The sequence below is a fragment of the Macaca thibetana genome, chromosome 3 (assembly GCF_024542745.1).
Source record: "Macaca thibetana thibetana isolate TM-01 chromosome 3, ASM2454274v1, whole genome shotgun sequence".
Lineage (NCBI taxonomy): Eukaryota > Metazoa > Chordata > Mammalia > Primates > Cercopithecidae > Macaca > Macaca thibetana.
This window is the reverse complement of record NC_065580.1, coordinates 160,987,838-161,013,549: the sequence shown is the minus strand read 5'-3', so window position 1 is coordinate 161,013,549 and position 25,712 is coordinate 160,987,838. Positions and strand designations below refer to the sequence as shown.

General features: G+C 44.0%; 1 long non-coding RNA gene across 1 annotated transcript in view; it reads right to left on the bottom strand.

The window, feature by feature from the left end:
- Positions 1-22,379, bottom strand: part of LOC126951567 (uncharacterized) — a 30,222-nt gene extending 7,843 nt beyond the window's left edge. Inside the window, exons 1-3 of the long non-coding RNA XR_007724531.1 lie at positions 22,201-22,379; positions 19,600-19,765; positions 7,713-7,805 (exon numbers count right to left, since the gene is read on the bottom strand). This is a non-coding gene — a long non-coding RNA (uncharacterized LOC126951567). The remainder of the gene's footprint in view (positions 1-7,712; positions 7,806-19,599; positions 19,766-22,200) is intronic.
- Between the last annotated feature and the right edge of the window lie 3,333 nt (positions 22,380-25,712).

The window sequence follows — 25,712 nt, the reverse complement described above, 5'->3', positions numbered from 1 at the left end:
CTGCCTTCCTCTGGGAAACTCTCTCTCTCTCTCAAGCCTCCTTCTCTTTGCACAGGGAACTTTTCTATAAGCTGTTCATTTGCTCATTCATTCAGCAAATGTTTTTAAGAGCCTGTTATATGCCAATTATCCTTTAACTTTAAAAAGGATGGTCCGGCATGCCCCAGAACTCCTAGAAACTTCACTGATGTAACAGACCCCTGAGTTTGCATAGAGTTGACCTCCCACCACGGGTACACAGGGGTCTTCTAGGACAGTGTTTCCCAACCTTGACACTATCGGCATTTGGGGACAGATAATTCTTTGCTGGGGTTGGGGGCTATCCTTTGTGTTGTAGGGTGTACAGAAGCATCCCTGAACTCTAGCCACTAGATGCCAGTTGCTCACATCAACCAATTATAACAACCACAATATCTGCAGATGTTCCCAAATATCCCCTGGGGCTTAAAATCATCCCAGGTTGATGCCCTGTATTAGGGCATCTATGATACTTGCAACTCCCAGATCAGTAAGTCCAATTAGCATGATGTCACTAATAGGTGAGCCAGAGCAATGTTCAGCAGATTGTCAGTATGATCAACATCCCTGCAGACATGCAGACAGTGAATGTATACTGCTGTCCTTGCCACAGAAAGGCCAACCACTGCAGAGTCCCCCTATTGATGGAGGTCGAGAAGAAATCATTTGCCAGATCAATAGTCACATACGAAGTTTGAGAATGCGTGTTGCTCTTCATCAGTAAATATAGCAAACCCAGCACAACAGCTTCAAGGGGGCTATCACCTAATAGCATGTGCCATAATTTATCTGGTTTTTACAGGGACACAGTGCGTAAACTGAATGGAGATATTATGGGGACCACCACCTTGCAGCTTTGATGTTCTTGATGACAGCAATCATATCTGCACTTCCTCCTAGAATGCCTTGTTATTCCTGATTACCATCTTGAATAATGGGGAAAGAACAGTTGCAGATATTTTACTTGGCCCTTCCCACCATGTTCCTTACTTCACAAGTGGGAGTTCTGCCAACCACTAAATATATCTATCCCAATTATATATTTGGGGACCTGATAAATAACCACAGGGTAGTTTTTGGACCCAGTGGACCAAATGCAACCATTGTGAAACAGACTTGGGGTACAACTCTATTTATCACCTGACTTCCTAAAACTGCCAATCTAACAGGGGACAGGGCAGGTGGGGAGGGACAGCATAAGGCATTTAAGATCCCTTGGTATTGAAGTGGCTACGTTGTCTGGGGTAAATACCTGGGGTTCGTCATCTCACACGGGGAAAACTTAGGACATGGACACACATGAGGCATTTAGGAGCAGAAGTTTAATAGGCAAAAGAAAGAGAAAGGAAAACAGCTCTTTCTCTAGTGAGAGAGAGGCAACTTCTGAGAGGAAAAGGCCTGCTGGGGGTGGATGTGCCAGATTTTATAGTCAGGCCTGAGGAGGTGGTGTCTGATTTACATAGTGCCCACAGATTGGTTTGAGGCGGTGCCTGATTTACATAGGACTCACAGATTGGTTCAAGGCAGTGCCAGATTTACACAGGGCTCACAGATTGGTTCAATCAGGTATGATGTTTACATACCACTGGGGAAGGCTGACCACCCCACCCTAATCTTATTATGCAAATAAACTTTCCCCTTGGCTGGGTCATCTTGTCTGCTCCTTACCGTACACTCATCTTGAACATGATTGGCACAGCTGCCAGCATCTATGTCTGCAGTTTGATTTTTTTTTTTTTTTTTTTTTTTTGAGATGGAGTCTCCCTCTGTCGCCCAAGCAGGAGTGCAGTGGCGCGATCTTGGCTTACTACAAGCTCCGCCTCCCAGGTTCAAGCCATTCTCCTGCCTCAGCCTCCTGAGTAGCTGGGACTACAGGCGCCTGCCACCACGCTCGGCTGATTTTTTGTATTTTTTTTAGTAGAGACGGGGTTTCACCATGTGCAGCTTGATTTTACAGGCTGCTCTTTGTTAGAAAATGATTTGGGGCTGCTTTTCATTAAAGGAAAAACCTTACTGAGGGCATCCATATCCTCACTATCTGCCTAAGTAATTTCTTCTTAACTCCTGTGTCAGTATCAGCTCAAACCTTGTGTATTACTAATCCTCAAAAAGTCTGAATTGTCCCCATTCTCCGGCACTAGTTACTTGGGGAAATGGCTGCAAATTCCTTAAAGGGGAAGATTAGAAGAACAAATTTTCATGTATACTGTGGAAAATAGCAGGGTCGTTCTTCAAGGAGGCCTAAGTCTTCCCCTCAATCCACGCATCAGTCATTGCAATAAAAAATTGGGGACTCTCACTCAGTTTTCAAATGTATTTGGTTGCTGCAAAAATAATTGCGATTTTGCTATTAAAAGTCATGGCCAAAACCACGGTTACCTTTGCATCAACCTAATAAGTCAGTTTGAAAACTTTACTTCAAGCTAGTTTTCAAGCTGGCTTACATTTGAAAACCGAGACTGATGTCAACCTTCTATTCTCCAGCTTTCTTTCTTATTATACAATCTTAATAACACCCTAGTTAGCTGTCCTTCTGTCTCATGTCTAGGAACACCATGATCTCTTAACCATTGCTACAAATCTCTGAAGGTTGAGGCATCCTAAGTACTATTCTGCACTGCTTCCAATTATAATCATTATGGCCACCTTGCCTCTGGTGGTTACGAGCTGTCATCCAGTTTTATAATTCTGGAATCTCACCATCCCCATTGACATAACGAAGTTCAGTTCCAGCCGGGTGCAGTGGCTCATGCCTGTAATCCCAGCACTTTGGGAGGCCGAGGCAGGAGGACTGCTTGAGGTCAAAGGTCAAGACCAGCCTGGCCAACATGATGAAACCCCATCTCTACTAAAAATACAAAAATTAGCTGGCCATGGTGGTGGGTGCCTGTAATCTCAGTTAAGGCAGGAGAATTGCTTGAACCCAGGAGGTAGAGGTTGCAGTAAGCCCGGATTGCACCAATGCACTCCAGCCTGGGCGACAGAGTGAGATTCCTATTAAAAAAAGAAGAAGAAGTTCAGTTCCATGGAAGTGTCTGTACCCACTACCCCTGCCTACAGAAGACAGACACTAAGCTTCTCAAAGATATTAGTGAGCCCTTCACTTGCGTATTCCTGCTGCGTTCATAGCAAAAGTGTCTCCCGGTCTTTTTCAGGAAACACAGTGATGTGGCAGGTTCTCAGGATTTACATAGTAAATTCATTCTAACATTCCCAACTGCTTGAGCCTTAGCCCTTTTCTCAAAATAATGCCCGATATGCTCCAGCATTTCCACCTTATCAATTGCAGCCATCATCCTATCTAAACATCATGGAGCTGTCTCAAAAGATTATTAGGAGCAGCTCCAGGTAATCATGATGATCTAACACCCTCAAGATACGCTACTACAAGGTGTTTGCTAATTCATGCTTGCCAGCTCCTGTAAGCCTTCAACACATAGACTGTTTTCTCCTGGAGCAGGGATTGTACTTCCTCATTGAAGCTGTGCCCAGGCCTGACTCTGGTTGTTAACCAGGAAATAATGAGAGATAGTGGAGACATGTCTGGAGAAAAACAATGGTCAATGTGTGGAGCACCTCCAGGTGAGGTCATAGTCTAATGCCCTGGGAAGAGGAGGCTGTTCTCTCCCCAAGTTGTTGGGAACAGCTTCTGCCAGCCAGGAAGCTTCAGGGAATTGAGGGCTACAATATTCTCAGCCTTGGCCATGCAAACATCACCATCCAAGGTCTTGGTGGTCTACTCTCCCATCAGGTCTTTACTTTGACACTGAGGAGCTGTTGAGGCTGTGCATCTTGCTTCTTTTGCATTTCTGCCACCCTTATAATGAGACCCTGGGTTTAAGAACCTTCTATCCTGCGGGTTTTAGAGATGAGAACCTCCTCTCAAGTGACTTCAGAAATACTCTGGCTTTTAGACAGGGCCTCAAGGTGGCAATTAGCTGCCCTACACTTGTTATTTTCTTTTTGCAAGGCTTCCAATGCCTTCAAAAGTTACCGCCCACATCCAAGTCCTTAGGGTTATTATTGCTCCAAAATGCATCAAGTGTCTCAGTGTCTTGTTAAGTCAGTATTTTGGCTTCCTCCTCTACCTCATCCTAATTAGCTTCAGATAAAAGTTTTTGTAATTGTGATGCTGCAGAATGTCAAAGATTGTCACCATCCACTTACTGCTACCAAAACCCATCAGAAGCTCTGCTTTCTAGGGCCACGTTTCCCTGGACAGTAGAGCCTGGGGCACACGTTTATGTGCTAAGACTTCACTGACAAGTGCAATCCTGGGGAAGCAGAAGTATGAGGGAGACCAGTGAGGCAAGGAAGAGGAAGACCAAACACAAGGGCATGGGTTACTGAGCTACTTTTTTTTTTTTTTTTTTTTTTTTTTTTTTTTTTTGAGACGGAGTTTTGCTCTTGTTGCCCAGGTTGGAGTGCAGTGGCACAACCTCAGCTCACTGCAACCTCCACCTCCCAGGTTCAAGTGATTCTCCTGCTTCAGCCTCCCAAGTAGCCGGGATTCCAGGCACAGACCACCATGCCCAGCTAATTTTTGTATTTTTGGTAGAGACGGGAGTTCACCATGTTGGCCAGAATGGTTTCGAACTCCTGACCTCAGGTGATCTACTTGCCTTGGCCTCCCAAAGTGCCGGAATTACAGGCGTGAGCTACAGTGCCCGGCCTACTGAGCTGCTTTATAATAGCCTGGATGATGGCTTGATCTCATATAATGTCTTCAGGAAGGTCACATGGATGCTTGCATCTCAGAACTGTATGTGGGGCGGGGCATGAGGTGGAGAAAGGAAAATAACTAATTAGCCAGTCCCTTCCTATCCACCACCTACTGCTAGGCAAAGTTGGCAACAGGGGGTTTTAGTTTCTCCGTGCTTTCTAGATACATGCCCCAGCCTCTTCAGGTGAATCTTCTTCTAGCCAATTTAGTACTGCATGGAGAGCAACTTGGCCTGTAGTACAGGCAGCAACAATGGCAGCAATGAACTGCAGGAGCAGCACAAGCCATGGCTGGGGTCAAGCCAGCCAGTGGGCAAGAGAGGTGGGCAGCTCTGTGGTGGTACAGAAACTGAGTTAGAGACAAGCCCTAACCTCAGGCCTCACACTTGAATATAAATAAGCTCATTTCAGCACAGGCGCAAGATGCAGAGACTGGCAAAGTCATGTGAAGTCCTATCTGATTCTTTGCAAACTCATGCCCTTAGTTTTTGGGGTTTGGGTGGGTTGTTTTCTTGTTGTTGTTTGTTTGTTTGTTTTGGTATGTTTGTTTTTGTTGTTAGAGACAAGGTCTCTCTCTGTCACCCAGGCTGGAGTGCAGTGGCACAATCACAGCTCACTGCAGCCTCGAGCTCCTGGGCTCAAGTGATCCTCCCACCTCAGCCTCCAAGTAGTTGAGACTATAGGCACGTGCTGCCACACCCAGCTTATTTTATTCTCTCTTTTTTTTTTTTTTTTTTTTTTTTTTGTAGAGGCAGTATTTTGCTATGTTGCCCAGCTGATCTCGAACTTCTAGCCTCAAGCAATCCTCCTGCCTTGGCCTCCCAAAGCACTGGGAGATTTTGTTTTTTAAAAAAACAAAGTAGGCTGGGTGTGGTGGCTCACACCTGTAATCCCAGCACTTTGGGAGGCTGAGGCGGGCCAATCATGTAAGGTCAGGAGTTTGAGACCAGCTTGGCCAACATGGTGAAATCCCATCTCTACTAAAAAAAAAAAAAAAAAAAAAAAAGCAGTGGTGGCTCACACTTGTAATCCCAGCACTTTGGGAGGCCAAAGCCGGTGGATCGCTTGAGGTCAGGAAATCAAGACCAGTCAGGCCAACATGATGAAACCCCGTCTCTACCAAAGATAACAAAAATTAGCCAGGTGTGGTGGCATGCATCTGTAATCCCAGCTACTCAGTTGGCTGAAGCAGGAGAATCACTTGAACCTGGGAGGTGGAGGCTGCAGTAAGCTGAGATCACACCACTGCTCTCCAGCCTGGGCGACAAAGTGAGTGAAACTCCATCTCAAAACAATAAAAATAAAAATAAGAAACAAAGCTACATAACAGCTAAAATGTTGACATTTCCTTAATGCATTAATTCAACCTGAGACATTAACCACAGATTTTCAGGGAATTATGCCTGTTCAACCAGTAAAGCTGATATAGGAAACCAGAATTGGTTTAAATGATGAATTGTATCCCATTGGGCACATTCTTTCAGCTCACTATTGCTATTCTGTCTTGTGGATTTTTGCTTAATTAGCTAGACAAATTGTATAAATTCTGCAATTCTGTTTTTACTTTAACTGTGGCCAAAGCTCCTTTTCAGTTTCTCATAGCTTTCTACCCTTTAGCTGCTAGACATCCCCAATCATAAGGCAACTTGAAGTGTGTGCAAGGGACAGAAGTTCGTATATCTTAAACTACAGTTTGGTAAAACACAAGACAAAGGGAGGGAAGAGGGGGGAGAGAGAGAGAGAGAGAGACAGACAGACAGACAGAGAGGAATAAAAGTCCTATTTGCACTTACCATGAATTTGGGGGACTTGAAATATTTTAATTGTAAAATGTACTATATCGGGCTTCATTACAGATTTTGCTCTTAAAGGTACATTGACATTGACCATATTATATTTCATCTAAATTAGGAAAATTCTCTTTAAAGACCCTGCATTGAATCTTTTTCATGCTAAGTATCATTTTGTGATATGAATAATTGCAACTGATTTTTATCTGTTGTGTATATTCACATTTATCCAGAAATCTTTCAGGAGGCTAGCCCTGTATTTTACATGTTTGGTTTAGGACTTAGTATCCAAAGCATGCTTTGCTTTTATATTAAATGAATACTACAGTGCAATACAAGTCAATACAGACCAAAAACAGGAGCAACAACAGAAATGCATTCAATGGTATGACAGTAACTTTGTCATGCCAACAAGGTCCTCCTTGTACCTCCTTTGTACCCATTTGTCTTGGGTACAAAGTACACAAGACAGTGCATAGTCACTATATTTTTCTGGTTTTGCGTTCAGTAAACCAGCATTCATGTGGCATTTGAATACCAAGACAGAGCAAAGTTTAGACAGTCACCTTTCATTTTCATCTTTCATTATGATGAGACTTGACGTAACCAGCTGCCTTTGAAGTGCATGGCATGAACTTGCCCATTTAGCTCCCTGCTCTGCCAAAGGCCTATGGAGGAACAAGACTGGTTGTCCTGATGTACAGAGAGCCAGCACAGTGTTCATCTATAATACGACTATGGAGAGGGGAGAACTTTTAATAAAAATATCCTGTATTCCAACCTGAATCTTTCAGACTGGATGAGAAAGGATTTCTTAGACACCCAAGCTAATAACACTTGGTGGCCAGTCACAGAGCACACTGCCAGGCACACAAAAGCCTCCCTCAAAACCATGCATTTGCTTTAGGTCCTTAATTACTTTCCAATTTATTCATTTTCTGCAATACAGAAGGAAAGAAACTTGCATAGATGAGAACCACATAGGAAAACACGTTAGGGATATGACTTTATTTTTTAATTTTTTAACTTAAATCTTATTTAAGATTATTTTTTAATTATTAAATTACTGAATTTTTTAATTTTACAAATAATAGCCAATTGCATAAAAATAATTTGTTCAATAATTCATTTTTTCTCCACTGATTTAAAATGCCTCCTTTGGCTGGGCACAATGGTGCATACCTGTAATCCCAGCACTTTGGGAGGCCAAGATGAGTGGATCGCTTGAGTCTAGGAGTTCAAGACCAGCCTGGGCAACAAGGTAAAAACCCATCTCTACAAAAAAAATACAGAAATTAGTGGGGCATGGTGGCACACGCCCATAGTCCCAACTACTCAAGAGGCTGAGGTGGGAGGATGGCTTGGCCCTGGAGGTCGAGGGTGTAGGCAGCCATGATTGTGCCACTGCATTCCAGCCTGGGTGACAGAGTGAGACTCTGTCTCAAAATAAAATAAAATAAAATAAAATAATGTGCCTCCTTTATCGCATGCCAATTTCCCATGTATAATACTCATACAGTTGAACACCTTAAGAGCAAAGACTGAGATTTCCCAAAGATGCAGCAATTCTGCCTCAAGACTGCAATACAGAAACTACCCGAGTTTCCAGCCTGCCTGGCCCGGCCTACAGAATTCAGAATCAAGACTGCAATGTCAACTCTTTATTTTATTCTATCTGTCTCTTGGTCTATTCCTACACCAGCATCTCTCTCTTTTAATTACTGAAACTCCATAGTTCATCTTCACCTCGAAGAATGTGAAAATCTCTCCATTATTCTTTTTCAAGTTTCTTGCCTTTTCTACTGCCTTTGCTTTTTTAACTTTAGAATAAAATCTGCAACAGTATCATCATCTACATTCAGCCTCAAAGGAAGTTCCTTCCCTTCTTCCTTTATGCAAGGTATACTAATGAAGCATCTACTGTGTGAGGGCCACTGTGCCCAGGGGCTGCTCTCACAATGGTCCCAAGTGTCACAGAGCCACAGTCTAATAGACTACAGACTAGTTAATAGTGACTTTCCGGCCAGGCTTGGTGGTTCATGCCTGTAATCCCACCACTTTGGGAGGCCAAGGTGGGTGGATCACTTGAAGTCAGGGGTTCAAGACCAGCCTGGTCAACATGTTGAAACCCTGTCTTTACCAAAAATACAAAAATTAGCCAGGCATGGTGGTATGCACCTGTAGTCCCAGCTACTTGGAAGGCTGAGGCAGGAGAATCACTTGAACCCAGGAGGTGGAGGTCATAGTGAGCTGAGATTATACCACTGCACTCCAGCCTAGATGATGAAACAAGACCTTGTCTCAAAAAAGAAAAGAAAAGAAATACTGAATTTCCACAGTGCAATGTAACGGGAGAAATAAAGGATGCCTGGATACTCAAAGAAAGGACTTGATCCAGATTTAGAGGTTCAGGAAAGGTTTCCTTAAGAAGTGATAGCTAAGCCTCCACATAAGCAAAGGAGTTGGCCAGAAAAGCAGAAAGGGGAGAATATTTCAGGCAGGCAGAAGAACAAGGTAGAAGGTAAGAGAAGGTAAGCTCAGCCAAGAGACTCGGCGGAAAATGTTCAATGCGACTGGAAGGTGGAGGCCAAGGCCAGCGGCCTACAAGCTGTATTAGGGAGTCTATACTCTTTCCAAGATCAATGAGCTGCCTTAGGAAGCGTGTTGAGTGGAAGAGAGTAAGGAAAATGTGTCAGGACATCTGAAAGTCATTGACTACCCAAATGTTCCCCCACCCTTCCCAGCACAGTTTTGCTCCGTGGTGAGGCAGTGCTATGTGAGTAGCTCTGGCCAAGGCACAGTGAGTGGAAGTGACCTGTGACATTTCCATGCTGAAGCTTGTAAAAACTGGTACTTGACCAGGCACAGTGGCTCATGCCTGTAATCCCAACACTGTTGAAGGACTAGGTGGGAGAATCACTTGAGGTCAGGAGTTCGAGACTGCAGTGAACTATCATTGTACCACTGCACTCCACCCTGGGTGACAGAGACCTTGTCCCCCAAAAATAAAAACTAAATAAATTTAAAGCTGGTTTTTGACCTTCCACACTGGCTGCCACAGCAATCTGGAAGCCATGTGCTGAGACGGTGGCCTCCATGCATGGAAACAGCCTTGATCCCCATGTCACCACAAGGACAGCTGCCCTGGAGGCTTACCCAACCCACACTGGAGTTTTCACAAGCCAGAAGGAAATCTTTGTCATGTGAGCCATTGAGGTATCAAGGTTTATTTACTGCAACAGGTGCAAACTGACTAATAAAGTTTGCAAACATGATCCAATGATTGGGATCCAAGTTTTCAAAGCTCTACAACAACATTAAAAATCCTTGTCATCTCTAGCAAAAAAACATGTCTTCCTGCTTTTGAAAGAAGGGACTAAGATAAACTCATGTCACTGCTTTGCCTTTTCAGGGGGTTACAGCTACTTCATTGATGAGCACATTACTCTGCTGAGCAGACGTGAGATTCCTCCTGTTTAGAGAACTGTAAGCAATCTGTGATATTCCTCTCTCTCTTTTTCCTTCTTCATGGTTCCACCTTCCTTGATGATGTATGTGCCTCTTTGTTCTTTCAGGCCTGGCCCTTCTCCCATCTGTCTTCAGCAGTGAGATGGTCCTGGCTGGTAACTCAAAGGTGGCCATGCAGCAGCTACAGCCACAAACCGTGTCTTCACACCCAGCCCTGTGGCCCCCTCCCAGGGCAGGACAGTCTCCTAACACTGCTGCTCCCGCAGGTGGAGGAACCTGAGGTCAAGCCTCGCCTGGTCTCTTATGCTTTGCATGAACTTGGATATATTCCCTGACTTCTCTGAGACTTAGTTTCTTCTTCTGCAAAATGAGGATGATAATGCTTACTTGAGGGTCTTATGGAGATTTGTAGGGAATAACAAATGTAAAGTTCCCAGATCAGTGTCTGGCATAAGATAGGAATTTCCTAAGTCTGTTTTCCTTTTTCTCTTGCCCTTTCTTCTGAGGAAGAAGCTGAACCTTCTCAGATCTTCATGATTCTACATCTATCTATCTAGGCCTTTTGATGGGTAAAACTCCACGCTTGAGTGTAGAGGATGCAAAAGATGGAACAATCTAGCTGGAGAGGCAATATGTACCCATGGGGAAAGGTTAACAGGCTTATTAATGAAATGTGTAAATGCCCAAGTGTTTAATGTAGACCACAGTGCTCAAGAAGTTCAAAGAAAGAAGAGACACCCCTGGGCTCCTGGGATTCAGGCTAGCGATTCAGCACAAGGAAATGGGAAAAGAGAGGCCCTTCCTGCCTTCCTTCCCAAGGCCAAGTCTGCCCACTGCTGAGCTGGCTACTCTTTCTAACCCAAGAAGGTCATCAAATTAATAATGAGGGAGATAGAGATTTTCTGACCAGCTCAGTCCACTCAAACCAGATACGTCCACAGGTACGACCTAATGGTTCAGAAAAGTATAACAAGTATACTTTTGAATGAATTTGTCCACCCAGCACATGCTCTTGGAAGGCCTGCTCAAGGGTAGATATACTGGTTGTACTTCACACTGAAGGTTGGGACTTTGCCTGGCACAATTTGCTCAGGTAGACCCTAACACCCGCACCAGGCACACAAAGAGGATTCCCAGAATAGCGTAAGAGATTCCCATTGCTCTGTAAACATTGCACACAAATGCCCTCAAACTCCTAATTCTGGCGGCATTAGTTCCTTATTGATAACACCTTCAGCTGGTTGAACTGTTTACGTGGCTATGACCAGCACATATAATTTTTGTCAAAAATCTAACAAAGCTCCAGCCACCATTCCCAAAGGAGAACGTGGATTTTTGTGTGATCCTATCATATTAAAAATGCAAAACTATGTAAAGTATGCAATATATCCACTTACCTAAGATTCTAACATCAAATACCACAAAGGCCTGGATCGAAGCAAAACAGGTCAATAGTGACAGGTCAGAAAATTTGTTTCTGCTTCTTTCCAACTCCTCAGGTACATGGAAATGTGAGGGAATAGAAGGCTTAAATTCAGATTTTAAGGTAGGCAGGATCCAATAGCTGCTAAAACACTAGCAGCTGGTTAATAGAGGTATAGTGTTGTAAACAAAGGTGGGCAACAATCCCACAGTTCTTTCTCCATATATGAACAACATATGGACCCCACATGTTCAGACCTGGAAGGTGGCCGAGTAGTGATGAATGTTCTTCTTTAGCATCAGAAAGCAGTGAGGATGGTCAGGAGACAAGAAGACAGAGAAAACACTAGTGTCATCCTCAAATGTTGCAAGAACCGTAGCGTGAAGACAGCTAGGTTTTCCCCATAGTTCCGAAGAGCAGCTCTAAGACCAACAGATAAAAGTTACCAGGAGGCACATTTCACCTACGTGTGAGGGTGACCTTTCCAGTAATGAAAGCCATTCAAAAACTGGAAGAGCCACAGGAGGTGATGAGCGTCCTGTCACTGACAATTCCTACAAAGGCTGCCTTTCACTTTCTTGGCTGCCTGGAATTTCAGGGGATCATGAGATTCTTCAGGCTTCGAAGTCAGGTTTTGTAGAGAATTTCCACATGGACAGAGAGGTTAGGATGGGTGTCCTCAAATGACTGCCCACAAGCTAACCGAAAATTCTTACTTCCTTTGATAATATTTTCTTCCACTACAAAGGTTAAGAATTTCCTGCATGCAGGGCTTAATACCTGGGTGATGGGTTGACAGGTGCAGCAAATCACTGCGGCACACATTTACCTGTGCAACAAACCTGCATGTCCTGCGCATGTATCCTGGAACTTAAAATGAAATGATACTTAAAAAAAAGAATGTCCTGCTTCAGATTCTCAGTGAGCAACCTAATCACATCACTAATGTTTCTAGTCTTTTTCCCACCTGACAGGCCACATGTAGGTGAAATTTGTCTCCTGGTAACTTTTATCTGTTGATCTTAGTGCTGCTCTTCGGAACTATATCGAAAACGTAGCTCTCTTCACACTGCGGTTCTTGCAACATTTGAGGATGACACTCGTGTTTTCTTTGTCTTGTTGTCTCCTGACCATCCTCACTGCTTTCTGATGCTAAAGAAGAAATTCTCTACAAAACCTGTCTTCGAAGCCTGAAGAATGGTGCTCCATGGCATTTGTGTGATTCTCTCCCCGCCCCCTCCCAAAGTCACACCAGCACTCATGCTAAAAGCTGTCCACTCTAAACCTCATCATTTATAATGCAAAAAGGGAATCATTGATTTTGAGCTGATTAGTCATCATAATGCTTTTCTCTTATATGTATTTAATCACTGTGGTTTCTTCGAGGATGGAAAGCTTTCCTTTCTGTGGGAGGATCTAAATAGCTCTCTAAACAGACACCAGCTGGGCAAACAGTGCAGAGAATTTCAGCACAATGTGATAAGAGCAGCCACACCCACAACCCAGGTCGCTTCTCAGTACAGCAGCCAAATTAGAAATAGCTACTGAGCAGATCCTTTTGATCTAACCGTAGGATACATCTCTTTCCCTCCCTCCCTCCCTCCCTCTCTCCCTCTCTCTCTCTCTCTCTCTTTCTTTCTTTCTTTTAGACAGAGTCTCACGCTGTGACCCAGGCTGGAGTGCAGTGGCGCAATCTCGGCTCACTGCAACCTCTGCCTCCCAGGTTCAAGCAATTCTCCTGCCTCAGCCTCCCAAGTAGCTGGAATTACAGGCACCCGCTACCACACCTGGCTAATTTTTTGTATTTTTAGCAGAGACGGGGTTTCACCATGTTGGCCAGGCTGGGCTTGAACTCCTGATCTCAGGTGATCCACCCGCCTCAGTCTCCCAAAGTGGTGGGATTACAGGCATGTGCCACTGCACCCAGCCAGGATGCATCCATCTCTTAAGAGAATGCTATATCCAGTCTCACGGTTAGTCGCCAAACCTGAAAATGATCAATGTATCACGGAATCGGAATGTGTCTCTCCCAGGATGGGAAATGGACAGAGCTGGTGCGTACCCAAGCAAGGAGGAAATGGGAAAATGTCAGCCATGGGATAGGGGTAACGAAATGCTTCCCTTTAGTCCTCATTTCGGCAGCAGCCTTTCCCATCCTGCCTGGCATCTTCATACTGTGCTAATATTTGTACAGGGGTAAGACCTTCCGTGTTTATTTCTTCCTTTTGTCCCGAAGGAAGCCATGGTAGTTTGCAATCTTAAACACAGGAAGCACAGAACTCAGAATCCAAGAAAGCATACTTTGCCTCTCTCTCTTAAGGAGAAGTCTCAGCAACTATTGAACAAGCTGTGCCCATCCAACATCATATACTTGTTTGAGGCAGAATGAGATAGAATGAAGACAATGAATGAATGAATGAATGAATGACTCCTGTAAGATTGCAGACTGTTGATAACCATGTAGAAATCATCCCTTTAGGAATGTTCTAGCGTGTGCATGGGTGTAGATGTGAGAAGAATCACAGTCTCCTCATATTTAGGGAAACAAGGGCTGGCCAGGGGTCTTTGCTAGAGAGATTCCTCGGGGCTGGAGTTAGGACAAGTATTTCCAGCTCAATGCACCATGGGACATTGAAGCTAACGGCAGAGACAGAGCAAATAAGGTCTTTAATGCCAAGGACACCTAGCATGTGACTGTGAGGACAGTCACCCTCCAAGGCAGGTCACATGAACTTAGACCCCACCTTTTTAAGGGCAAGACTGTTTGGCTTCTTGCTCTGGTGGAGGAGTGAAGCCAAATCTTTAATTTGCATTTCCCAGTTGAGTGGAATCGATCTCTTTTGGATCCTGAGATATTGTGGTTGCCTTGACTGGGTAGTATCTTTACATGCTGAATTCCACACTGCCAGCTACAAACACACTTTCTTTATTTGCACCTTGTCTTTATACAGCCTGGGACACACCCAGAGGAGGGTGAGCCACGTTCCGAAAGGGGTACACAGCTTACCTGATTATGCCCACATTAGTGAAGCAAATGGGTCTACCCAGTTGGGTCCACTCAGTCCAAGTCTCAATGTTGAGCCTTGACCCGAGGTTAAATACAGGATGTGGTGAAAACAGCTAAACCATTAAACCCCCTAGGAACTGAAAACTACTCTATATATAGTGTATTTGTTCTCCTAGGAGCTGACACGGGCATCCAAATCTAAGAAGTATGTTTAGCAAGATACTGATATCAACAAGGGAATGAGGCCCAGGGCATTGTTGGGGTGACAAAAAGCTTCCCTTCCTTTTTTCTAGAAAAGAGGAAAGGAGTCAGGCTGGGTTCAGGGTTCTGGGGAGGAAAGGAGGGAGGCAGGTAGGGATTTGTTCGTGGAACAGAAAAGCACAAGCAAGCTGAGTGGGCATCCACCTCAACTCATGGCACTGACCATCCTGCAGACACAGGTGCTGAAGGAGCCTCAGAACACAGCTGGCATCATAGGTAGCACTCATGGGCCCACGCAGCCTCCCCAAGCCTGCTGCCCCATGTCCCTTCATGCCCTGCCCACTTTCCTAACCTTCTGCCCCAGGAGTTTCCACTAAGAGAAGGAACAGCTGAGCTCACGGTACCTGGAGTTCTGTTGCACACACAGCTGTGCAGGCCCTGCATCGCCCTCGGGCCAGGACAACACTGGGGTTATATTCACCCAGCTCTGCCACCTCCAGTTGCCCCATCCTGAGAAATGGCTTCAAGAAGCAGCCCTGTCCTTTGGCCTGGATTTCTCTACGTGGGCTCAACTCACCCTTTTCCGTGTGTCCTGCTCTTGTTTCTGCAGAGGCTATGCTGAGATGTCACTTTTTTTTCAGGGACCTTAGTCTTGGCCTCTCCTTTTGAACTGCTCAAGGTCCCCTGATACGTGTTCTTCATTGAGGTTTTTTTTTTTTTGCAGAGGTTTGCTTCCCTGGAGATTAATAAATGCCCACAGCACACTTTGCTGAGGAAGCTGGGTGACACTCAGAGAGCTCTCTGTATCTCTCTACCCTCCATGCTCTCTAGCAACCACATTCTCCACCGCAGTCTGTGCTCTGAAAGTTACAGGAGAGGACTTGCTGGGAAAAACCATTTTTCCAACTGGACTCCAAGTTGGAAACTGTCAAGTGGAAACATAAATACAATGAAAGGCTTAGGAAGAAAACTCAACAACAAATCTCAAGAAGCAGAGAATAGAATGTTGGGTGTCAGGGGCTGTGGAGGGGGAAAAGGGGGAGCTTTTCAGTGGGTATAAAGATTCAGTTATGCAAGATGATATGGTTTGGCTGTGTCCCCACGCAAATCTCATTTTGAACTGTACTCCCGTAATTCCCATGTGTTGTGGGAGGGACCTGGTGGAGATAACTGAATCACAGCGGCAGTTTCTCCCATACTGTTGTCATGGTACCGAATAAGTCTCACGAGATCTGATGGTTTGATAAGGGGAAACTCCTTTAGCTTGGCTCTCATTCTCTCTCTTGCCGCCACCACATAAGAAGTGCCTTTCGCCTTCCACCATGATCTTGAGGCCTCCCTAGCTATGTGGAACTGTGAGTTTATTAAACCTCTTTCTCTTGTAAATTACCCAGTCTCGGGAATGTCTTTTTCAGTAACGTGAAAATGAACCAATATACAAGATGAATGAGTTCTAGAGATCTGCTGCACAACATCATGCCTATAGTTCACACAGTATAGTACACTTAAGAATGTGTTAAGAGGGCAGACCTCATGTTAAACATTTTTACCACAACAAATAAACATATAAAATTAAGAACACAAGGAAACCTTTGGAGAGCATATGTTCATTAACCTTGATTGTCGGGATAGTATCATGGGTATATGCCTACGTCCAAATTCACCAAATCATATACATCAAACGTGCAGTTTTGGTTTTGGTTTTGTTTTGACACAGGGTCCTGTTCAAAGTACAGTTCAGAGTACAGTGGTGCAATCATACCTCACTGCAGCTTCAAACTCCTGGGCTCAAGCAATCCTCCTATGTCAGCTTCTCATGTAGCTGGGACCACAGGCATGTGCATGTGCCACCATACCAGTCTAATGTTTTTGTTGTTGTTGTTGAGACAGAGTCTCACTTTGTTGCCCAGGCTGGTCTTAAACTCCTGGGCTCAAGCAATCCTCCTGCCTCAGTCTCCAAAGTGCTGGGATTACAGGTGTGAGCCCCTGGGGCCTACCTAGTTTTTCAAATGTATCAATTATACTGCAATAAAGCTGTTTTCCAAAAACAAAAGAAAACTCAACCACAGCTGGTGATGGGCTGTGAAGTGGGAGGGAGGATTCCTCCATGGCTCCCCGACTTTGAACTTGGATGCCCAGGTAAACGGCAAACCAGGGAAGACACAACAGACGCAGGTATTGGTGGATTTCCACCCACAACTGCCCCACACAGGCAACCACTATATGAAATGTTTTCACCTCTTTGTTCTTGATATATATATGCAGTGATGTGATGGTAAATGTTTAGCAACCACATCTCCAAGAAATTGAATGTACGCATGTGGGTATGTGTGCCTATTCCTTTATAAGTTTACTACAAATTTTTAAAAATTTTTTCCAGCTTAATTAAGGTATAATTGAAAAATCAAAAGTATACATATTTATAATGTATAATGTGACGTTTTGATCTACGTACACACTGTAAAAGATTAAATCAAGCTAACATATCCATCACCTCACCTCACATACTTAGCTTATGTTTGTGGTAAGAACACTTAAGACCTACTGTCTTAGCAATTTTCAAGTATACAATACTATTACGATCTGAATGTGTGTGTCCCTCCAAAATGCATATGTTGAAGCCTAATCCCCAATGCAATCGTCTTAAGGGACCTTTAAGAGGTGAGGAGGCCGTTGGGGTTGAGCCCTCACAGAGGACTCAGGACTGAGGAAACTTGTTCTTCTGCCATGTGAGGACCCAGCTAGAAGGCACCGTCTGTGAAGCAGAGAGCAAGCCCTCGTCAGACACCGAATCTTCCAGCACCTTGATCTTGGACTTCCTCAGCCTCCAGAACTGTGAGCAATACATTTCTGTTGTTTATAAGCCACTCAGTTTATGATATTTTGTTATAGCAACCCAAACAGACTAAGACAAATACATTAACTATAGTCATCATGCTGTGTCTTATAAATTTTTTGACATAAAGGATGTATAGCACCCAATTTACAAATAATAAGATTGACTTTTATGTAAATCGGTAAAGTCAATTGATTCTTACAGAATGGTTTTGTTGATATTTGCCAAACCATTGTAATTGCAGCCGACATATGGTTGCAACTGATGAACAAGTGTAGTTCCAATATGAATGCTGGTTAATATTTTTGTTTACATTAACAAGTAAGAAGAAAGCAAAATAAATGACAAAGACATATGGTGGAAAACATTTTCATCACTCATAAGGGCGACTCTTTGTTGAATTAGGTAGTAGTTGTCAAATACTAGAAGACTGTTTCCTTAATTTTTGTGCCATTTACAATGCAGCAGCTGAAGACATGGCAAACTTTTAAGTCAAATCTGCATGACTAACATTCCCCCTACCCTGCCACTCCCTTGTGTCTAGATAATCAACAAAACAAGCAAGCTCTGATTGGCAGCATTTGTCAATTTTTTGGTGTAAATACTCCCATTGTGGCCTATTCCAGGCTACCAAGGTGATATTACTGAACACAGAGCTGCAAAGAGATGTACAGTAGCAAACCAGAGTAGTGTATTTTCATCATGCAGCTGCAATAGCTGCCAGGCGCGGTGGCTCAGGCCTGGAATCCCAGCACTTTGGGAGGCTGAGACAAGCAGGTCACTTGAGGTCAGGAGTTCAAGACCAGTCTGGCCCACAGGGTGAAACCCCATCTCTACTAAAAATACAAAAATTAGCAAGGCTTAGTGTCACATGCCTATAATCCCAGCTACTTGGGAGGCTGAGGCAGGAAAATAGCTTGAACCTGGGAGGTAGAAGTTGCAGTGAGCTGAAATGGTGCCATTGCACTCCAGCCTGGGCAACAAGAGTGAAACTCCATCTCAAAAAAATAAAAAATAAACAGATGCAATAGCTATAAATAACCAAAGCACAGCTAATAGTAAAAGGCAGTAAAATGATTAAGAAATGATGAGTTTAGAATATTATTAAATTCAATATAATTTATTTAACTATAAGTGTAATTAATTTTTAATAATGGCTGTGTTTAACAACTGGCTTGCAAAATTCCTGAAAAGTTAACTGTTGGCTCTTGCATGCCAGTTCAACCCAGCCCCAACACACCATGACAAAAACGCCCAAAAAAAATGTTATTTTGTTTTTGTACTTTAAGAAATGGTAATATGCTGCAGGCACTGGGAGTTGCTTTTTCACACCACATCATGTTACTCTTGTCTTTTGACCCTCAACATGATCCTTGCCTCTTCTTTGCTCTCAGCTGATGAATCACAGGATGGGGCAGCCTGGGAACAGCCCTTACGGTCTCTGTTCTGAGATCACCAGCGAGAAGTGCATGGTGGGACAAACATGGATTTCACTCTTCCTGGAGCAGTGACAGCAGCAGATAACCGGGCTTCCGCAGTAGCAACAGAGGCTTCCTGATCCCTCCTGACTTCTGAGGAGCACCACCTCCCTAGGATTTTGCTCCCTGACCATCCCTTGCAACCACTTTTTTTTTTTTTTTTTTTTTTTTTTTTTTGAGATGGAATCTCACTCTGTCACCCAGGCTGGAGTGCAGTGGCGTGATCTCTGCTCACTGCAATCTTCGCCTCCCGGGTTCAAACAATTCTCCCGCCTCAGGCACCCGCCACCACGCTTGGCTAATTTTTGTATTTTTAGTACAGACGGGGTTTCACCACATTGGCCAGGATGGCCTTGCAACCATTTTCCAGGCACCTGATTTCCTGAATTAAACCTTTCCTGCCGGAAATAAATAAAATGGTTTCTGGTTCTCAGATTAAAAGGCTAGAATGTATTCATGCTAATGCCTGTTACCTACTCTCATCATTTTCACTGTGGTATAATGTCCCATTTTGTGACCATCTCCCACAGGATTCTCCCTAACTTGGCTCCATTTTACAACCTGCCTGCCCAGCCTCTGATGCTTTTCATAGCCAGTGTTCTCAGTGTTCACAGAGACCGTGCTGCGGCGTTTACCCAAATGGTTCTCATGCTTACCCATTAGCGTCCTCAATCCTTGATCTCATTCCCCCTCCTTTTCCCATAGATGTCCCAGTGGATCCTGCTTTCCAGTCTGTCACCCTTGGTGTACAGGCTACCATAAGTTGAAGGAGGGTCTATTGCTGGAGAAGACTAGTTCATAGGAGTCAGTTCAGGTTCGCAGCTGCCAACATGAAAAAAATCATCTCAGAAAAATGTAGCTCAGCTGCTTACAGTAAGTCCTTGTTATACCTGCGTTTATCTTCGTGGGACACAGATGCAACTGCTTCTCTGTGCTAACAAGCTGATTAAGCTCAGCCAGGACTCTTCCGGAGGGTCCTCCCTCTCCCCACATAATCTATGTTGAGATGCTCAGCACAGAAGTTAACGCATTACTGGGACAAAAAATAAGTCTCTCTTTAGAGGGTTCCCAGCATCACCAGAACTCCCAATTCTCCTCCACCTCTTTGTATCCCTTTGTATCATTCATTCCTCATTCCATGTTTGGTGTCACTGAGCCTTTCAAAGAGGGCAGATAAAGCTCTCTGTATTTCACAGAGATCTACAATTGCAATTACATCCATGACACATATTTTCATGCCCCTCCATTCTAGGGCACTCATAGACCACAGTAAGAGATGCTCCTGCTCCTTCTGAGGAAGCCCAACAGGCGAGATGCAACCCTGACTGTCCCACCAAGAGTAGACCATCCGCCCTCTCTGACCGCATGCTTCACTCTGTCAACATGAAATGGCATGTTGTTCCTGAACATCCCATGATGGTCTGTGCTTCTGTGCCTTTTGCCTATCCTATTTCTGCTTCTGGGCACACCTTTTCTCTCCTTGCCTTTGGGTTGAAGCCCTACTCACCCTTTAACACCCAGTTCATTCTGAGTTGGACTTCTGAAAGGATCAGAAAGTATCCTCTGTGCAGACACTACACATCACTTCACCCTCTTTTTCCCCAAGGCAAACAACACTAACCTAGTCCAGGTCACGTTCCTGTTAGGTCCAGATATGGCTCAAAAACTCTAGCAGAACAGCGCTCCAGGCAGCACTTCCCAATCACATGAGCAAGCAAGATACATGCCTCTCCGTGTCCCTGTCTAGGTTTCTTCCTCTTCTGGAGACAGGCTGGGGGCTGGCAGCTGGGGCTGTGTATTGCTAAGTGCAATTCCAGGAATCTGCAGAATGGAAGCCACATCCTTTTTTTTTTTTTCAGACAGAGTTTTGCTCCATCACCCAGGCTGGAATGCAGTGCCGTGACCTCGGCTCATTGCACCCTTGGCCTTCCAGGTTCAAGCAATTATTGTGCCTCAGCCTCCCAAGTAGCTGAGATTACAGGCATGCACCACCACGCCCAGCTAATTTTTGGATTTTAGTAGAGACAGAGTTTCACCATGTTGGCCCAGGCTGGTCTCAAACTCCTGACCTCAAGCGATCCTCCCACCCCGGTCTCCCAAAGTGCTGGGATTACAGGTGTGCGCCACCGCAACCGGCCAGGAACCAAATCCTTGATGCCTCCAGGACCAGAGGCCAAGCGGGCCTCCTTCTTCCAGTGCTTTCTGATCTGTGCTAAAATCAGGTGCTCCCTCTGTTCCCCAATCCTGAGCCACTTGGATGCACATGTGATTTTGGTACAGCTTCCTTTAATTTCACGTTTAATTATTTTTCTTACTACAAATCTTCGTCAGAGCTGTACTTCTATGCTTTTTACCTTCATTGGCAAAGCTTCTAGAAACAAAGTATGTTATTGAAATTTTAAAAATAAAAAAAATTACATAAAACCCAGTTCAGGTATCTCCACTTCTATGAAGCCTTCTCAACCACCACCAATCTGAAATACCCTATTCTATGTCCTCTGCACCTTGTTTAGGATTCTTTATGCCCTTGAGGGATGAGGGAAAGTCTTCCCCCTTAATTTCCGTCACTTTAGGAGCAAACGTAGTAACAGACAAGGAGCAGACTTACTGTTTACTATAAGAGCTGTAGATTTCCCAAGTTCAGTGTTCATCAGCTAAAATGTAAACTCACTACATGCTTAGCATTCACCTTGGCACAACCAGGTTACCCCTGTGGGACTTGAGGGGCAAAGGGAATCAATGCCAAGATGACGCTCATGGGGCCAACATGACTGGCCCCAGAGTCAAGCATAGGTCCTGATTAGTATATATGTAGAAAGTAATGAAGTTCAATGGACTAGACTGAAGACAGGGAACTTTCCTTCTACTGAATACCGCTTAGCCCAGTGTTTCTTTTTATTTTTTTTTCTTTTGGCCCAGTATTTCTTAACCTCAGCACTATTGACATTTGGAACCAGATAATTCTCTGTTGTATGGGGGTTGTTCTGTGCATGATAGGATATTTAGCAGCATCCCTGGCCTCTACACAGTAGATGTCAGTAACACCCACCCCCAATCAAAAATGTCTCCAGACATTGCCAAATGTTCCCTGGGAGAGCAGTATCATCCCCTACCCTCACCACTGAAAACCACTTATTTTACCTATCCAGAAGTGGGGGTGGGGTGGGGAGGAGGAAGCAAGGGGTTATAACTAAATTATCATTTAGTGGAGTTTGAGATGCTAATGTACCAGAGAAGTATAAAAATATTGCACTCACCTGCCTCTTCACTCAAGGATCACACATGATAAGTCACGACATATTGCAGCCAACAGCAAACACAATCTTCATGAGCACCCATGGGTGTCAGGCAGGAGCGTCCACTACATCGTCTCATCCACACCCACAGCCATTCTGCGAAGTGGGCATTTCCACTCTACAAGAACCTGAGGCACAGGGAAGTCACGTACCTTGCCGAAGGGAAGAGTTTGGACTTGAACACAGAGCTGTTGATCTCTGTCGCATGTGTTCTTAATCATTAACCTATTGTTAATGATCCCACAAAGAAAGTGGGGGACGACATGGAAGAGAGGGGATTGGAAGTTATGAAATGGGAAACCAAAGTTTACTTTGAGGGGGAAAAAATATCAAACTTACATATCAATAGCATCCTCTTAAAGGTTGAAAATATGTAACCCTTTAGATATTTTAAGAGCACATAGAGTACCAGAATCTGTACCAACATGTACTTTAATTCTTATGTAAAATGTTAAAATACAGGCCCAAGTGAATGGCTCTCTTTCCTGCGCCCAGAAAAATGCAAACCATCCAGTCTAGGAAGCAGCAAAGTGACCAAACCTGTTTGAACAAACCCAATGCTACACTCCACTTCAATGGAGTACCTTTCCCATCTGGTGGTGGATTAAAGAATTGTCCCTAAAACACTTTTAAATCCAGTCGTGACTTTGCAAAGTAGCATCAGTGCCGGCCTGAGTCCCAGCAGTTAGACACGTACTGATCCCCCAAATTGATTACTAATTGACACCAGATTCTGGTAATTGCAAGGGCAGGTCAATTACTGACTGCCTATAGAATTACTAGTACAAAGATGAGATAGCCCTAAGGAAAAACACTATTTTGACTTTATTTAAACTTTTCCCTGAGAAGCTAACATTCCCCTATATCATTAATTCTCAGAAATATTTTTAATGCACTATAATATTTTATCCTGGAGGCAGAGTAAAATAGCAAGAAATAAGAAAGGGGGAGAGAGGGAATGGGAGAGAGGGGCAGTCGCAGTTATTGCCATAATGGGTGGAGACCCAAAAATAAGAATACATAATTAGATTGAAAATATATGAGGCCCGGCATAGTGGCTCATGCCTGTAATCCCAGCACGTTAGGAGGCTGAGATGGGTCGATCACTTGAGGCCAGGAGTTTGAGACCAGCCTGACCAACATGGTGAAATCCCATCTCCACTAAAAACACAAAATTAGCCGAGTGTGGTGGCAGGCACCTGAAATCCCAGCTACTCAGGAGGCTGAGACAGGAGAATTGCATGAACCCAGGAGCCAGAGGTTGCAGTGAGCTGAGATCGCACCACTGCACTCCAGCCTGGGCAACAGAGTGAAACTCTGTCTCCAAAAAAAAAATATATATATACACACACACACACACACATACACGTGTATACATATATACACATAGTGTATATACACATATACATAATAATATGATATTATATATGTATATGTGTTTATGTATATGTGTATATACACTATGTGTATATATGTATATACGTGTGTGTGTGTGTGTGTACACATATAGTGTATATATACACTATGTGTATATATGTATACATGGGCAATCTACAAGTAAACATACCTCAGGTTCCATAGAAAGCACTAAATATCATCTCATCTAATTTTTCCAACTCTATGTAGTGGGTCCTATTATTTTTCATTTCGCATGTGAAAAAAAGAAAAGGCTCAGAGAGGTTAACTGGTTTGCCCAAGGACTCAGATGAACGAGTGGCAGAGCCAGGATTCAAAATCAGATATGTCTTCTCCAAAGTCCACCATCATCCAGTTGCAAGTTTTCAACAGCAAATGCAGCCAGCGTCCACTGATGACAGCTTGTGTGCCAGGTCCTGGGGAATAGAGAGGTGACTGGGGCCTGCCTCCAAGAGTTAGTGCAGCATCTGGCTGCCTAGGGGACACCAGGCTTCCAGTGTCTAAGAGAACACCCACCTGCTCACCAGCATTCACTGAAAATAATAAATACTCCCAATCTCAGCTCCAACATTCTGAAAAAAATACCAAAAATTATTATTTACAAATTATAGCAAAAGTTGGCCAGGTACGGTGGCTCACGCCTGTAATCCCAGCACTTTGGGAGGCTTAGGCGGGTGGATCACCTGAGGTCAGGAGTTCGAGACCAGCTGGTCAACATGGTAAAACCCTGTCTCTACTAAAAATACAAAAATTAGCTGGGTATGCTGACGCATGCCTGTAATTCCAGCTATTCAGGAGGCTGAGGCAGGACGATCACCTGAGCCCAGGAGGCAGAGGTTGCAATGAGCCGAGATCAAGCCACTGAACTCCAGCCTGGGTGACAGAGCAAGACTCTGTCTCATAACAAGAAAATTATTGTAAAAGTGAAATTCAACAAAAGGATTAACATCAAGAGATTAACATCAAGATTAACATGAACTGATGCTGCGATTTCCCTACCAGGGGAGGAAAAGCTAGGTTTGAGGCTCCTTGGATTTTTGTGGGCTTTCTTTCCCCATTTTATTTAGAATAAGGCATTGGAAATGGAGCTCTTGCTTCTATACTAAATGCATTTTGACAGGCTCAGTGATACCAAACATCAATGAGGAATGAAACATTACAAAGATGTTCCCCTTTAAACAAATGTGAGGTCAGCGCTTTTAAATATTATGTGCTTCTTGGACACGTATCCTAATTCAAGACAGCATCTCACACAAACTGGAGCTGGCAAGCAGTCAAATAACCTGGCTGGGCACATCACTGATAAGTCCAATGACTCCCAGCACCTTCTGACAAACCTTTGTTTCCTGCTTCTTGTCTGAAGTACACTGTTTGTTTGGCAAAAGCCAGGAGACGTGAGAACCTCCCACAGCAAATGTTGATATAAAGAAAATGTCCTAAGTGACCAGTGATATTTATCCAGGTATTATTTCCACCACCTGTGCAGAGTTTACCAAGTAGGTGGGTAGGGTCGCTATCTTGGGTGCGTTCAGCTTGAGTTGCCCGGATACCACATCTTGAGTTCAACAGGGAACATAAATCTAATTGTTCCTCTCTTCACTTAAACCCTAAGGATTCCAAATTAGATCACATTGCTGAACCACATGAGTGAACCTTGTGCATCTGAACTCTCAGTGTGGTTTGCAAAGCTACACTCTGGAACTAAAGGCAGGAAGCTTTGCTATCGACAAGATGTTAGCGTCTCATCAAACACAGCAAACGTTCAAGAATCTTGCCCCTTGGCAGGAGCGTGTTTTAATTGCTGGCGATATTGCAGAACAGATTTCTGAAGTCTAATTTTCTTTCTGCAGCCAAATTTTTGACGTATATTAATAACATCCTTGTAAACTTCCATCTGTGGGCACAGTCATCGCTGCCATTAATTCAAAAACATAGCTGGCTTCCACAGCTCTAAAAAAGAAAAAGAAAATTTGGAAAAATTATTCCCAAAAAGGACACGATTATAAAGTTTATAGTAGGAGCAAACTTCAAGGTGACAAATCCTATAGAACGTTTAG